General features: G+C 35.6%; 1 protein-coding gene across 4 annotated transcripts in view; it reads left to right on the forward strand.

Annotated features, from left to right (window-relative positions):
* Positions 1–13,745, forward strand: part of FOXJ3 (forkhead box J3) — a 140,515-nt gene that overhangs the window by 68,628 nt on the left and 58,142 nt on the right. The gene's annotated exons all lie outside the window — the stretch shown is intronic.

Below are 13,745 nucleotides of genomic sequence, written 5' to 3' on the forward strand. Positions count from 1 at the left end.
AAAATATTTTATTTATTTATTTGAGAGAGAATGTGAGCACAAGAGAAAGAGAGCATGAGCTGGGGTGGGGAGGGGCAGAGGGAGAGGGAGAAGCAGGCTCCCCGCTGAGTAGGGACACCCCCCCACACACAATGTGGGACTTGATCCCACGACCCCAGGATCATGATCTGAGCTGCAGGCAAATGCTTAACTGACTGAGCCACGCAGGTGCCCTGAACCCGGTTCATTCTTTCATCTGATTCCTTATATCATCATTGATGCTTTGAGATCCTGGGTTTTTATATTTAAAACAGTTACTAGAAGAAATTAGATTTTTAAGAAATAAATTTATTCATTTTAATTAAGACAAGTTGGATTACTGTGTCATCTCTAACTGGTCTCTTTAATCTGTTTCCCTTTGCTCTGTCTTCTACAGTGCTGCCTTTAGGTATGATACACGAAACCACAAACCTGTCTCTCTTGCCACCTTTTCATTTCTAGTCCCTAACTTCATGCCCTAAACTATATATTCAAGCTATACTGCATTATTTTTCTTGCATTTATGATGCAGTTTTATATCTTATTTTTGAAGATCTTCATTGTATTTACAATAGTTTTATATCTTACTCATCCTTTGGTGGCCAGCTCAAATGTCAGCATTACTCTGAAAGTCAGTAACAGTCCTTTTTCTCCCTCCTTCGCCTTTTCTTTACTTTTTCCCTATTTTTACCTCTCTTCTTTTTATTACCATAGCTCTTTGAGCATACCACTGTTACAGTTCTTGAATGATGTAGCCATTTCTGTTTTGATCTGTTCTAATCTCTTGTGAGTTTTTGTTGACCAAGATTGGGTCTTTGAGGGGCACCTGGCTGGCTCAGTTGGAGGAGCATGTGACTCTTGATTTTGGGGTCATGAGTTCGAGTCCCACATTGGGTGTGAAGATTGCTTAAGTAAATAAAACTTAAAAAAAAAAAAAAGATTGGGTCTTTGACATCTTCATATCCCCAGAGCACCTGGCATAGTACCTGTACATAGTAGAGACCTAAATGTTTATCATAAGAATGATGTTTGTCTTTTCCTAGTTAAGTAGCTTTTTTTTTTTTTTTTTTTTTTAAGATTTACCTATTTTGAGAGAGAGATTGAGAGTGCCTGTGAGGAGCAGGAGGAGGGGCAGAAGGAAAGAATCTCAAGCAGGTTCTCTGCTGAGCGTGGAGCCTGGAAGCAGGACTCAGTATCCCCACCCTGAGATTATATGTTTTTTATCTGTTCATCAGTTGATGGGCATTTGGGTTGTTTCCATTTTGGCTATTACGAAAACTCTGTTGTGATCATTTTTGTACAAGCTTTTTTTTTTTTTTTAAAGATTTTATTTATTTGAGAGAGAACGAGTGAGAGGAGAGCTTGAGTGGAAGGGGAGGGGCAGAGGGAGAGGGAGAAGCAGACTCCCCACTGAGCAGGGAACCCGATGTGGGGCTTGATCCTAGAACCCTGGGATCATGACCTGAGCTGAAGGCAGACCGTTAACCGACTGAGCCACCCAGGCGCCCCTGTACAAGCTTTTGTATGAACATAATGTTTCCATTTTTGTAGGAGTGGAATTGCTGAGTCATACGTTTAATCTTTTGAGGAACTGCCTACTTTCCATAGAAGTACACTATTTTACATTCTTAAAATTATGAGGCTTCCAGTTTTCACACCCTTGCCAGCCCCTTTTATTGTGTCTTTTTGATTATAGCCTTCCCAGTGGGTGTGAAGTGGTATCTCATTCTGTTATGAGTTTGATTTGCATTGCTCTAATGGGAAACAGTGATGATCATTTTTTCATGTATTGGCTATTTGTATATCTCTTTTGGAGAAATGTCTATTCAGACCCTTTGGCGATTTTTTAATCAGGTTGTCTTTTTAATAGTGAGCTTTATATATTCTTTATATATTTTAGATACAAGTTCTTTATCATATGTTTTGTGGATTTCCTTCCCTTCTGCAGACTGTTTTCACTTTCTTGATTGTGTGTATTTATAAAACACAGGTTTTAGATTTTGATAGATTTATCAATTTTTCTGTAGTTGCTTGTGCTTTTTGTGTCATATCTAAGAAGTCATTGACTAGTTCAAGGTCATGAAGATTTACACTTTTTTAAAGTATATATATTATAGTTTTAGCCTTTACATGTAGGTCTCTGATCTACTTTGGATTATTTTTTATGTATGGTGTTAAGAGGCCCAATTTCATATTTTCGCATGTGAATATCTAGTTTTGCCAGGACCATTTGTTGAAAAGACTATTCATTGTTTTATCTCAGTCTGTGAAAAACTGTTTGACCATAAAATATACTTATTGGGGCACCTGGATGGCTCAGTTGTTAAGCGTCTGCCTTTGGCTCAGGTCAGGATCCCAGGGTCCTGGGCTGGAGCCCAGCATCGGGCTCCCTGCTCGGTGGGAAGCCTGCTTCTCCTTCTCCCACTCCCCCTGCTTGTGTTCACTTTTTGGCTGTCTTTCTGTCAAATAAATGAATAAAATCTTTAAAATATATATATATTTATATATATACTTATTTTATTTCTAGACTCTTAATTCAAATTACTGTAATTTCATAGTAAATTTTAAAATTAGGAGATGTGAATCTTCCAACTTTGTTCTTCTTTTTCAAGATTGTTTGGACTATTCTAGGTCAAATACATATTTATTTTAGGATCAGCTTGTCAGTTTCTACAAATAAACTGACTGCAATTTTGATAGGGATTGCATTGAATTAGAGATCACTTTGGGGCGTATTGCCATCTTAACAATATTAAGTCTTCCAATCTGTGAGCACAGGATGTCTTTACATCCTTTATTCCTTTTAACTTAAGGAGTGAAATGCTGGGTATGTATAAAAGCAAGTAGAGCTGCAGTATCTTAAGTCCCATGTAGCTCTGGATGTTCTGAATTTTTCATTATTTTAATAATTTAAATGTATCTTCAAATAAGACATTTATTGGAGTTAAGTTTGGCAGTCATTTGTTATTTATATAAAATTATATATATATTAAATATATATTATAACTTTATGCTAGTTATAAAGTTTGGCTCTGGAGACACAAGGATGATGGGTATGAGATCACTACCATTAAAATTTCTGGTCTAGGGAGGAAATCACTTATAAAGAGAATTTCATAAAATATATTAGAGATAAAGATTTTTTTGAAAGTTGTTGACCAGTCTTCACTGTGTAAAAGATTTCACTACATAAGAAAGTGATTATAGGGTGCCTGGGTGGCTCAGTTGGTTAAGCGCCTGCCTTCGGCTCAGGTCATGATCTTGGAGTCCCAGGATCGAGTCCCGCATCGGGCTGCCTGCTCAGCAGGGAGTCTGCTTCTCCCTCTGACGCTCCCCCCTCTCATGTGCTTTCTCTCTCTCTCTCTCTCTCATTCTCGCTCTCTCAAATAAATAAATAAAATCTTTAAAAAAAAGTGATTATAATTGTGTATTAGCACTTTTTTCAGTGTTGCCTAGTTGTGATAGCTTATGGAGAAGTTAAAAAAATAAGTACTTTAAGGGCTCTTAAGACTTTGAGTTCTGGATGGGTTAGTATCAATAATACATTTTTAATGAATTTTCAGCATTTATGAATTAATAATTACAAGAAAACTTAGAATCAGCATGCCACATTAATATTGAAGGAAATAAATAGCATTCAAGTGAAGCAAAAGAAAAATTAAAAAAAATTCTCTTCAGCTATGTGGACTCATCTCTTACCAAGTCTTTTTTTTTTTTTTTTAAACCTAGTCAAATGAACAGATTCTTTAATTTCTTATTTATTCTCATAGATCTGTGACTTTAGCACCAGAATTCTCTGTGTGGTTTATGCCATGGCTTAATTTGGGAGTTCTTTGGAAGCCTGGAAACTCCCTCTCAGAATACTTTTAAATGCTTAAGCTAGACTATACAGGATTAAAAAGATAAGCAGTTATATTAAAATAGTTATAAAATATGACAAATTTATGATACAATAATCTACATGCTTCCTTAATAACATTAAGTAACAAAATTGAATGTGGTAGCATATTATTATTTTTTGAATGTGTAGCATGTTAAATAACAAAAGTAGAAATGAGTAATGAGAAGTAATGACTGACATTTTGAGACAAAAACTATTAATGTGACAGGAATCAATCTGATTTTTAGATATTCCTAATATCATCATTTGTTCCTTACATTCATAATGGAAGGAAATGCTGAATTTCAGCATTTTCACCTTATGCAATTTCATGAAGTCCCTGAGTCCTGCATGGACCCTCTAGGAGTTCATGAATGCCAGGTTAAAAATGCTAATTGAGCTATTTCCTCTGCCTAAAATTGTGTCTCCCCCCCCTCCTTTCCCTTCTACCACATCTGAGCTTGATTTTCCTGAGTTTCAGCTCAGTTGTCTCACTTAGCACTTTCTGGTTACTTACTTGCCTTTTATGTGCTAGTCATTATTCTAGGTATTTGGAATACATAAGGAAACAAAACAGACAAAAATTCATGCCCACAAGGAACTTAGAGCCTTATGGAAGAATAACAATAAACAAATAACATAAATCATAGAATTATATAGAATGTTAGATAATTAAAAATGCTGTAGAAAAATATGGAGTAGTATAAAGTGGATTCAGTGTGGATTGCCATTTTCAAAAGAGTAATAAGGTAAGCCTGTTGGGAAAGTGACTTTTGAGCAAGGACATGAAAGTGGTGAGAGTGAACTATACAGGTATCTTTTCTGTCCCCTTCACCGCAGTTGAGGACTGAGACTTCCTTTTTATTTGTATTCCTAGTGTTAGCATTGTGAGTAACATGATCAACGCTTCATGAACTGTCATAAAGAGAAAGGTTGTTTACCTTTCTGGTATCTGCCCATAGTTTGAGAAATTTAGCCAGTTTGTGTGATTTCAACATGTGTCATTTTCCCAGTGGTGGGTTAAATATTCAGGTTATGTCCAGGTAATAGCTTGTTCTTATATTTACTTTCTGATATTAAGCTTCACTAAATATATTTTGGCTGTTATTATTAATCTTTTGTCTTTTCTTGTGCAAAGTAGGAATAAAACAAATGTTAAGTGAAAAGATAAGGGGCCCCTGGGTGGCTCAGTCTGCTAAGCATCGACTCTTGATTTCAGCTCAGGTCCTGATGAGATCGAGTCCCGTGTCAGGCTCCATGCTTAGTGAGAGTCTACTTTTCCCTCTCCCTCCCCCTGCTTGTGTGCTCACACTCTCTCTCTAAAATAAATAAAGTAAAAAAAAAAAAATTTGTTTTTTTTAGAGTTTAACTTTTGTAGGCTCAACTCTCTTTGGCAATCAAATAAAAGTTGTAATAGAAAAGCCCTTAAAGGGCGCCTGGGTGGCTCAGTTGGTTAAGCGACTTCCTTCCGCTCAGGTCATGATCCTGGAGTCCCGGGATCGAGTCCCTGCATCCGGCTCCTTGCTCAGCGGGGAGTCTGCTTCTCCCTCTGACCCTCCCCCCCCCAGCGTTCTCTCTCTCTCTCCCAAATAAATAAATAATCTTAAAAAAAAAAAGAAAAGCCCTTAAAAGTCAAGATTTGCCAGATATTTTTGTGCTTCTCTCTTAAATAGAAATTGTAGGAGATGAAGAGTATTAGAAAATTAATACAAAACAATATGTGATCAAATACTGGAGGAGGAAATACTTCATATATATTTTATTTAATCCTTGGTATATCATCAGGGTCCATTGGATCCAATTCAGTTTTCGAGTATCTATTTTGAGCAGTCTAATTTGTAAAGACGATTATTTTATTACTTTTATTCTTTCTTCGAAATCTTCTAAAGAACAAATAAGAAAGTTATATATTTTTAAAAAAGAATAAAACTTATTCTATCTTGCAATTAGCATGTGATTCTTTTTATAAATCTAACATGCATTATGGGATTTTATTGATCTTGTTTTTCTTAATCTTGAAATGATTATGTCACCTTATTTCATTATTGCCCATCAGTTTTTTCTCCATCATGCCCAAATATTAAAATCACAAGACTACAAAAGAATGATTGAATGATCTAGAAAGATGATGTAGTAATGAAATCGTCGTGGTTATACTTCAGTTCTCTTATTACTATGTTGCCCACTTTCAAGAATGTATAAGAAAAGTCTATAGAAACCATTTAAAGATTTTTTTTCTTTTAACTTTCACTGAATAAAGTTGAGAGTTTAGGGTTTTTTTCCTGTCCATAAGGACAAAGATGAAAATTGACAAGGGAAAATGGTTTACTTTTATCTGTAGAATCCCAGAAAATGAATACAAAGACAGCAATACTTTAGACTCTAATTGTCATGTTGATAATCATCATCTAATGATATCTTAGATTAATCTTCCCAAATCCAAGAAATACTGAGTTATTGATATATTTCTGAGGACAAAAAGATAATATAATATTCTCATCCCTTTAGTCATTCAGGAAGAAAGTCTTCATCATACAGTATTTTGTGACTAGAATCAAAATCATCCTGTTTTTTCTGGAAAGTCTTCTGATAGTATTTTTCATCTTTTATATTTCTGCACCAAATTCACTTGATATCATAAGAGGACAAATCCTGAAACCTGATGTGTATACAAAAGTGCTTGCGAGGAAATAGATGATACAGAAATGAAAAAGTTAATCAGAGTCCTCATTCTGTTTGGGGTTTATAAACCAAATATGAGAATGTTTTACAATTTTGGAGCAGAGATGGCCATCCTTGACCAAAATTCTGAGCCATCAAAAATTTCAAAAGTACTGGATTTTGAAAACATAAGTGCAAGAAGAACCAGAAATAATAATATGCTAAATCTACTAAATATATATTTGAAATCTGGAGTCAGTGTTGCCTTTTGGTAGTAAAATATAAGTTAAAGAACTAGAAGTAATGAAAAGTAGAACATTTTAGAGATTGGAAATTTGGAATCACAATTTCTAAGGTAGATATTCATTTTAGTTCTATGCATGACAGTTGAGCAATTAGTTGTATTCAGGAGATGTTGACCATTTTGGTGTATATATTTTCAAAACCAGGAAAACTTGAATATAATAAAAATAGTATGTATTGTATATTTTTTTTTAAAGATTTTATTTATTTATTTGAGAGAGAGAGGATGAGAGATAGCACAAGAGGGAAGAGGGTCAGAGGGAGAAGCAGACTCCCCGCCGAGCAGGGATCCCGATGCGGGACTCGATCCCGGGACTCCAGGATCATGACCCGAGCCGAAGGCAGTCACTTAACCAACCGAGCCACCCAGGCGCCCTGTATTGTATATGTTTTAACTTATATTCCCATTAAAATCACTCATAAATTTGTGTCCACTGTCCTCTTTATTATTTATCCTGTAAGTTATTTGTAAAATGACTTAACATCTCTGTCCTATGGACACTTCTTGTTTATAGTTAAATAGTAATAACTAGATTTCCTAGTATATACTTAGTGCTAATTGTCATGATAACTCTATGATACAGATATGAGGAAAGTAGATCAAAGGTTTGGTAACTTTTTCAAGATTGTTGAACCAGATCTGGGGTCTGAATCCAGGTATGTTGATTGATAGATGTTCTCTTTAGGATACCACATGTCCTTCTAAATATTGTAGTCCTTACGTTGGAATTCAGCATGGTTCATTACTGAGGGAAAAATTCATGGAGAGCTTGCCTAAAAAGGGTAGGAAATGAAAGAGACTGGTGTCAGTATGGCTCAGGAAAGAGAGTTATCTCAGCTTTTGAATCAGGTGAACAAGTGGCCCAGAGAAAGGATTTAGTAGACACAAATTTCAAAACAGCCACTATATAAGTATATTGAAAGAATCAGAATAATGTATATTCAAATAATGAATGAATGAACAGACAGGGAATTTCAGTACAGAGATGGGAACAATGAAAAGAACCAAATGAAAATGTAGAGCTGAAAAGAATTATAACTAAATGGATAATTCACTGAGTGGCCTTAACAGCATATCATAGAGATAGCAGAAGAAAAGACCTATGCCTCAGGAGCATCTAAGAATTATAAATGTGTGTGCCTCCAAAAAACAAAGCTTCTTGGGGCGCCTGGCTGGCTCATTCGGTGGAGCATGGGACTCTTGATCTCAACGTTGTGAGTTCAAGCCGTGCACTGGGTGGAGATTACTTAAAGATAAAATCTTAGGAAAAAAAAATCTAAACCAAACCCCCGAAAAACTAGAACTTCCAAAAAAAAAAAAAATCAAACTGTCAGAACTAAAAAAAAGAAATAGATCCACAATAATAGGAAGAGATTTTAACACATTTCTCTCAGCAAATAATAGAACAGTTAGACAAGTAAGTATTTAAGGATCTGAATACTACATTCATCAAAAGCAGAATATACATTCTTTTCAAAAGCACAGTAAATATTCACCAGGATAGACCACATGCTGGGCCAGAAAACAAGTTTTAGTAGATTACTTAGAGGGTGAGATTTTATAGAGTATGTTTTCTGACTAGTAGAATTAAATTAGAAATCAGTTAACAAAAATATATTTTAAAAAACCCAAATGTCTAGAAATGAAATGATGCATCTCTAAAGTACCTCTGGGTTCAAAGACAAAATCATAGGGATATTAAAATATTTTGAACTGAGTAGTAATGAGAGCAGAATATATAAAAATCTGTGACATGCAGTGGATGTAGTGTTTAGGAAGAAGCTTACAGCTTTAAATTAGAAAAATCAGAAGGGTCTGAAATCAGTTATGTAAGCATTTACCTTAAGTTAGGAAAATAAGAGCAAATTCAATCCAAAGTAAGTGGAAGGAAACAATAAAGGTAAGATTAGAAATCAATAAAAGAGAAAATAAACAAAAGCAATGAAACCAGAAGCTTTAATATTTAAGGAAAAAGCAATGCCAATCTTTCAGAAAGTTAAAAAAAAATAGTGGATGAAGGAGCAGTTTACAGCTCATTTCATGAATTCAGTCAGCATCACTGTGATACCAAAGTCAGGCAAAGAAATAATAAGAAAACTTATCCAGTATCCTTTGTGAACATAAACCCAAAGATCTTTAACAAAATATTAGCAAATTAAAATCATTGATATATGAAAAGGAGAATATGTTGTGATCAAGTGGGATTTGTCCCAGGAACGCAGTGCAGGTTAAAATTAGAAAACCAATTGATAATATATAACTCACTAAGTAGTAGAATAAAACAGAAAAATCTTAAGTGTAGAAAAAAAAATTGAAACTCATTTAGCAAGCTGGGAATAAAAAGGAATTTCCTTAATTTGATTAACAAGACATCTGTCAAAAACAATTTACATCATATTTAATGAAGAGAAACTGAATGCTTCTGAGACTGAGAACAAACAAGGATTTTTGCATTCACTGTTAGGCAACATTCTAGTAGAGGTCCAAGCCAGTGGAGTAAAGCAAGAAAAGACATCCAGGTTGAAAAATACTAAGTGAAACTGTCTTTGTTTGCAAACAACATTATTGCATATGTAGAAAATCCTAAAGAAGCTATGGAAAAGCTCCTAGAACTAATAAATGAGTTTAGCAAAGTCACAAGATGCAAGGTCAGTATAATTTTTTTAAACTACCAAGGAACCAGTGCAGGTTAACAAAAGCAATTCCATTTGCAGTAGCGTGCAAAACAATGAAATACTTTAGGGATACATTTTAACAAAATAAATGCAGACCTCTTCACTGAAAACTGTAAAACATTACTAAGAGGAATAAAAGAAGACCTAAGTAAATGAAGAGCTATGGCATGTTAATGGGTTTGTGGAATAGAGAACTCATTGTTACATGTCAGTCTTCTCCAAATCAATTTATAGGGTTAATGCAATCCCAATAAAAATTCTAGCAAACTTTTTTTTTTTTTTTAAGAAACGGACAAACTGGTTCTCATGTTATGTGGAAATGCAAAGGACCTAGAATTGGCGAAACAATTTTGAAGACAACCGAAGTTGTAGGACTTACAGTGCCTGATTTCAAGGCTTTTATATAGCTAGAATAATCAAGACACAGTGGTATTGGTATAAGGATAGACATGTAGATCAATGGAACAGAATAGAGTTCAGAAATAGACCCGTGTATATATGCAGCTGATTTTTGATAGAGATGCCAATGTAATTCAGTGGGAAAAGGATATAGTCTTTCCAAGGAGTGGTGCTGTATATGTGGGTTTGAGGAAAATTTATATTGATCCTTGCCTTATACAGATAGTTAACCCTGAGTCAGAGACCTTAACATAAAGGTTAAGACTATTTTACGAAACATCTAGAAGAAAACGTGGGTGAAAATAGGGGCGCCTGGGTGGCTTAGTCGGTTGGACATTAGCTTTTGGCTCAGGTAATGCCTGGGATGGAGCTCCACAGAGCCCCACATTGGGCTCCCTGCTCAGTGGGGAGCCTGCTTCTGCCCCTCCGCCCTTCTTATGTGCGCTCACACTCACTCTCTCTGTCTTAAATAAAATCTTAAAAATTTAAATACTCCAATAAAGTTGATTTTAAAAATAAAACCACACAACAAAAAACTGTCGTTTCCTACTTGTTGCACATGAGCCTAGAGTAGTAGGCCTTACTCTGGGAAGAAATTGGATGGAATGTGTGTTTGTTGATAGGCTGTATTTGGGCAGTTCAGTTTCTGTGAGAAAAATTATTTAATAAGGAAGAGCAAAAGTAACTGCTTTTTAAAGGTAGCTGAAAGGGACATTTTGTGGTAAGATACAGAACATAAAATTTAACATTTTAACCCATTTTTTAAGTGTATGGTGCAGTGGCATTAAAGACATTAACATTGTTTACAACCATCACCACCATCAATCTCCAAAACTTTTTCATCTTCCCAAACTGAAACTGTACACCCATTAAGTAGTAATTCCTTATCTTCAGTACCCCAGCCCATGGCAGCCACCGTTCTACTTCCTGTGTTTATGGTTTTGACCACTGTAGGTACCTTATGTAAGTAGAATTACATAATATTTGTCTTTTTTTTTTTTTAAGATTTTATTTATTTATTTGACAGAGTTAGCGAGAGCAGGAACACAAGCCAGGGGTGTGGGAGAGGGAGAAGCAGACTTCCTGCCGAGCGGGGAGCCGGATGCAGGGCTTGATCCCAGGACCCTGGGATCATGACCTGAGCTGAAGGCAGACGCTTAACAACTGAACCACCCAGGCGCCCCAATATTTGTCTTTTTGAGATTGACTTATTTCATTTAGCATGATGTCTTCATGATTTCACTCATGTTACAGCATACATATGTCAGAATTTCTTTCCTTATATTTTTATTTTTTAAAAATTAGAGAGTGAGCAAGTACGTGTATGCACGTGAGCTGGAGGAGGGGCAGACACAACCGACTGAGAGACACGCAGGCACCCCAGAATTTGCTTCCTGAATAATATTCCATTGACTGTATGTCCCACATTTTATTTATCCATCTGTTGATGGACATTTGGATTGCTTTACGTTTTAGCTCTTGTGAATAATATTACTATGAATATGAGTATACAAATATCCATTCAAGTCCTTGCTTTTGATTCTTTTGGGTATATACCTAGAAGTGGAACTGATGGATCATACAGCAATTCTCTGTTAATTTTTGGATGAACTGCAGCTCATTTTCGATCGTGGCTGCACTATTTTACATTCCAGTAGTGATGTACAGGGGCTCCAGTTTGTCCACATCCTTGCCAACACTTTTTGGTAATAGACCTCCTAATGGGTGTGAAATGGTATCTTGTGGTTTTGATTTGTGAAGGGAAATTTTGAGGTTATTTAATTCAAACCTGTGATTTCACAGATGAAATTCAGACAGGTTAACAAGTGCTACTTAAGGTGGAAGATTTTACAGTTTCTTTTGTGAATCATTTCAGGCTGTTTGTATTTGCATTTGGGCATTTAGGGGTTTGTGAGTACATCCTGAATAGTTAGACTTATGAACAATAATTTTCTTTGTTGATGTATTTGTGACAAGCCACAGTCAATCATATTTTGTGTGGAAAAATAGATACTTTTTTATAGTTTTAAAATGTTTAATAATCAGTCTGATGTGTGGACAGTGAGTAGTTTTCCCAGATTAATACACAAATATACACCCATGAAAACAACACTAAACAGTGGAATTTGTCATTTCTGTGAACAGTGGATTTTAACCTATTGTCTGATGAGTGTTGGTTTTTTCTTCCTGCTTTATTTTTCAACTTGTGCAACGAGTATAAAACTTTCTTCCTCCTTTGTTTATTTTGAAACTTGCTAGCTCAACCTACTCATAAAATCATTGTTTTTATTTTTAGTGCTTAATTTCTGTACCATGTACATTTTACATGGTTCTTGGCAAGTTTACATCAGGTCTGGTAGACTAATTAGCTGAAACTACAGTGACTACTTTGAAAAGGTATCTTGGGAGAATCCTCCAGTAATGACTGGGTGATGAAATGAGTGCTAAGTTCAGGTACTTGCATAGACTAGGATATGGGAAGGCCTGGTATCATACCCTGTACTGTTAACATTGTTGGCACAGTTTGTTCAAATGCTTTTCTTCCCATTTTAACAAGTGTTTATTGAGTACTTGCTATGTGTCTAACATTGTGCCTGGCGCAGTGGATATAGAAATGAGTTTCTGCTGTTAGGAACTCAGCCCAGAAAGGATACAGGCCTACAAATAAGTTTATAAATGTTAAGTCCAGTCAACAGTCTAAATGTATAAAATGTATGGAGATCTTAACGGATAGAATGATGAATTCTTAAGGACAGTGGGAGGATCAGGAAGGATACCTTTAGATAAGATCTGAGCTAAATTTTGAAGGTAGAATGTGAGGTTGTTAGTGGTAGGGTGGATATTATAGGCAGTGAGATCAGCATGTAGGGCAGGCATAGCTGTGTGAGAAAGGACGTGGTATGCTTAAAGAACTCTAAGCAGGTAATTCATGTTGGACACAAGTTTGAGGATTGATAGATGAGTGCTGTATTTCCCCTGTATTTCCTGCTGTATTTCAAATACTGCCTGAAAAGGAGCCTGGGAAGCTGGGATGCGTATCTCCCTCCCTTATTTCCTTTTCTTACTCTCTCCTTCATTCCTTGCCCCCCTTGAGAGAGAGAGAGAGAGAGAGAGAGTGTGTGTGTGTGTGTGTGTGTGTGTAAACCAGTTGAGGGAGAAGGGAAGCAAGACCTTGATTCTGGTCCTGGTTCTTACACCCTTGGTGGAACAAACCACTTCTCTTTTTGAACTTCGGTTTCTTCATCTGTATAACAATGTGTAAATGCTATGATCTATACTTTTCAAATATTTTTTAAAGGAGTCACAGTTTTTGAGTGCCTGGAACACAGTAGGGACTAAATAGTATTTTCAAATGAGTGGTCTGAGAACTTGTGTCTAAGAGAGGATAATAGTTAAAAGTTGTGATAGAATAAGCAATAAAAGATTTATTTACAGACCATTGCTTCCCAGGATGCATTTATTATATAAAGTGTGTTCAAGCAGTTTGTCTTTATAAATTGTTTCACTTACCATTTAGATTTGTAAGGTCCCAGAATATAGAAACTATAGTATCTTTATACATAAAACTGTTAGACTTGAATGTCCTATGCTGTTGTAGTTATCATATATGTCCAATTAAGAATCAGTATATATTTTAAAAGTGTGTTCAGTTGGTCACTGCACTTTACTTTGGCTGTGGCAGAAGTTCTTGGACCTCACTACTTCAGATTGTGATTTTTTTTTCTTTTTTAATTCTGGTTGTAAATGGACTTTTTTTTCTCATATAAACTACTTTTCTCAGTACAAAGCCTAGTGTATCTTCTGATGC

Source organism: Callorhinus ursinus, unplaced genomic scaffold, assembly GCF_003265705.2.
Source record: "Callorhinus ursinus isolate GAN/ISIS: 27379988/994484 unplaced genomic scaffold, GSC_fseal_2.0 scaffold18, whole genome shotgun sequence".
Lineage (NCBI taxonomy): Eukaryota > Metazoa > Chordata > Mammalia > Carnivora > Otariidae > Callorhinus > Callorhinus ursinus.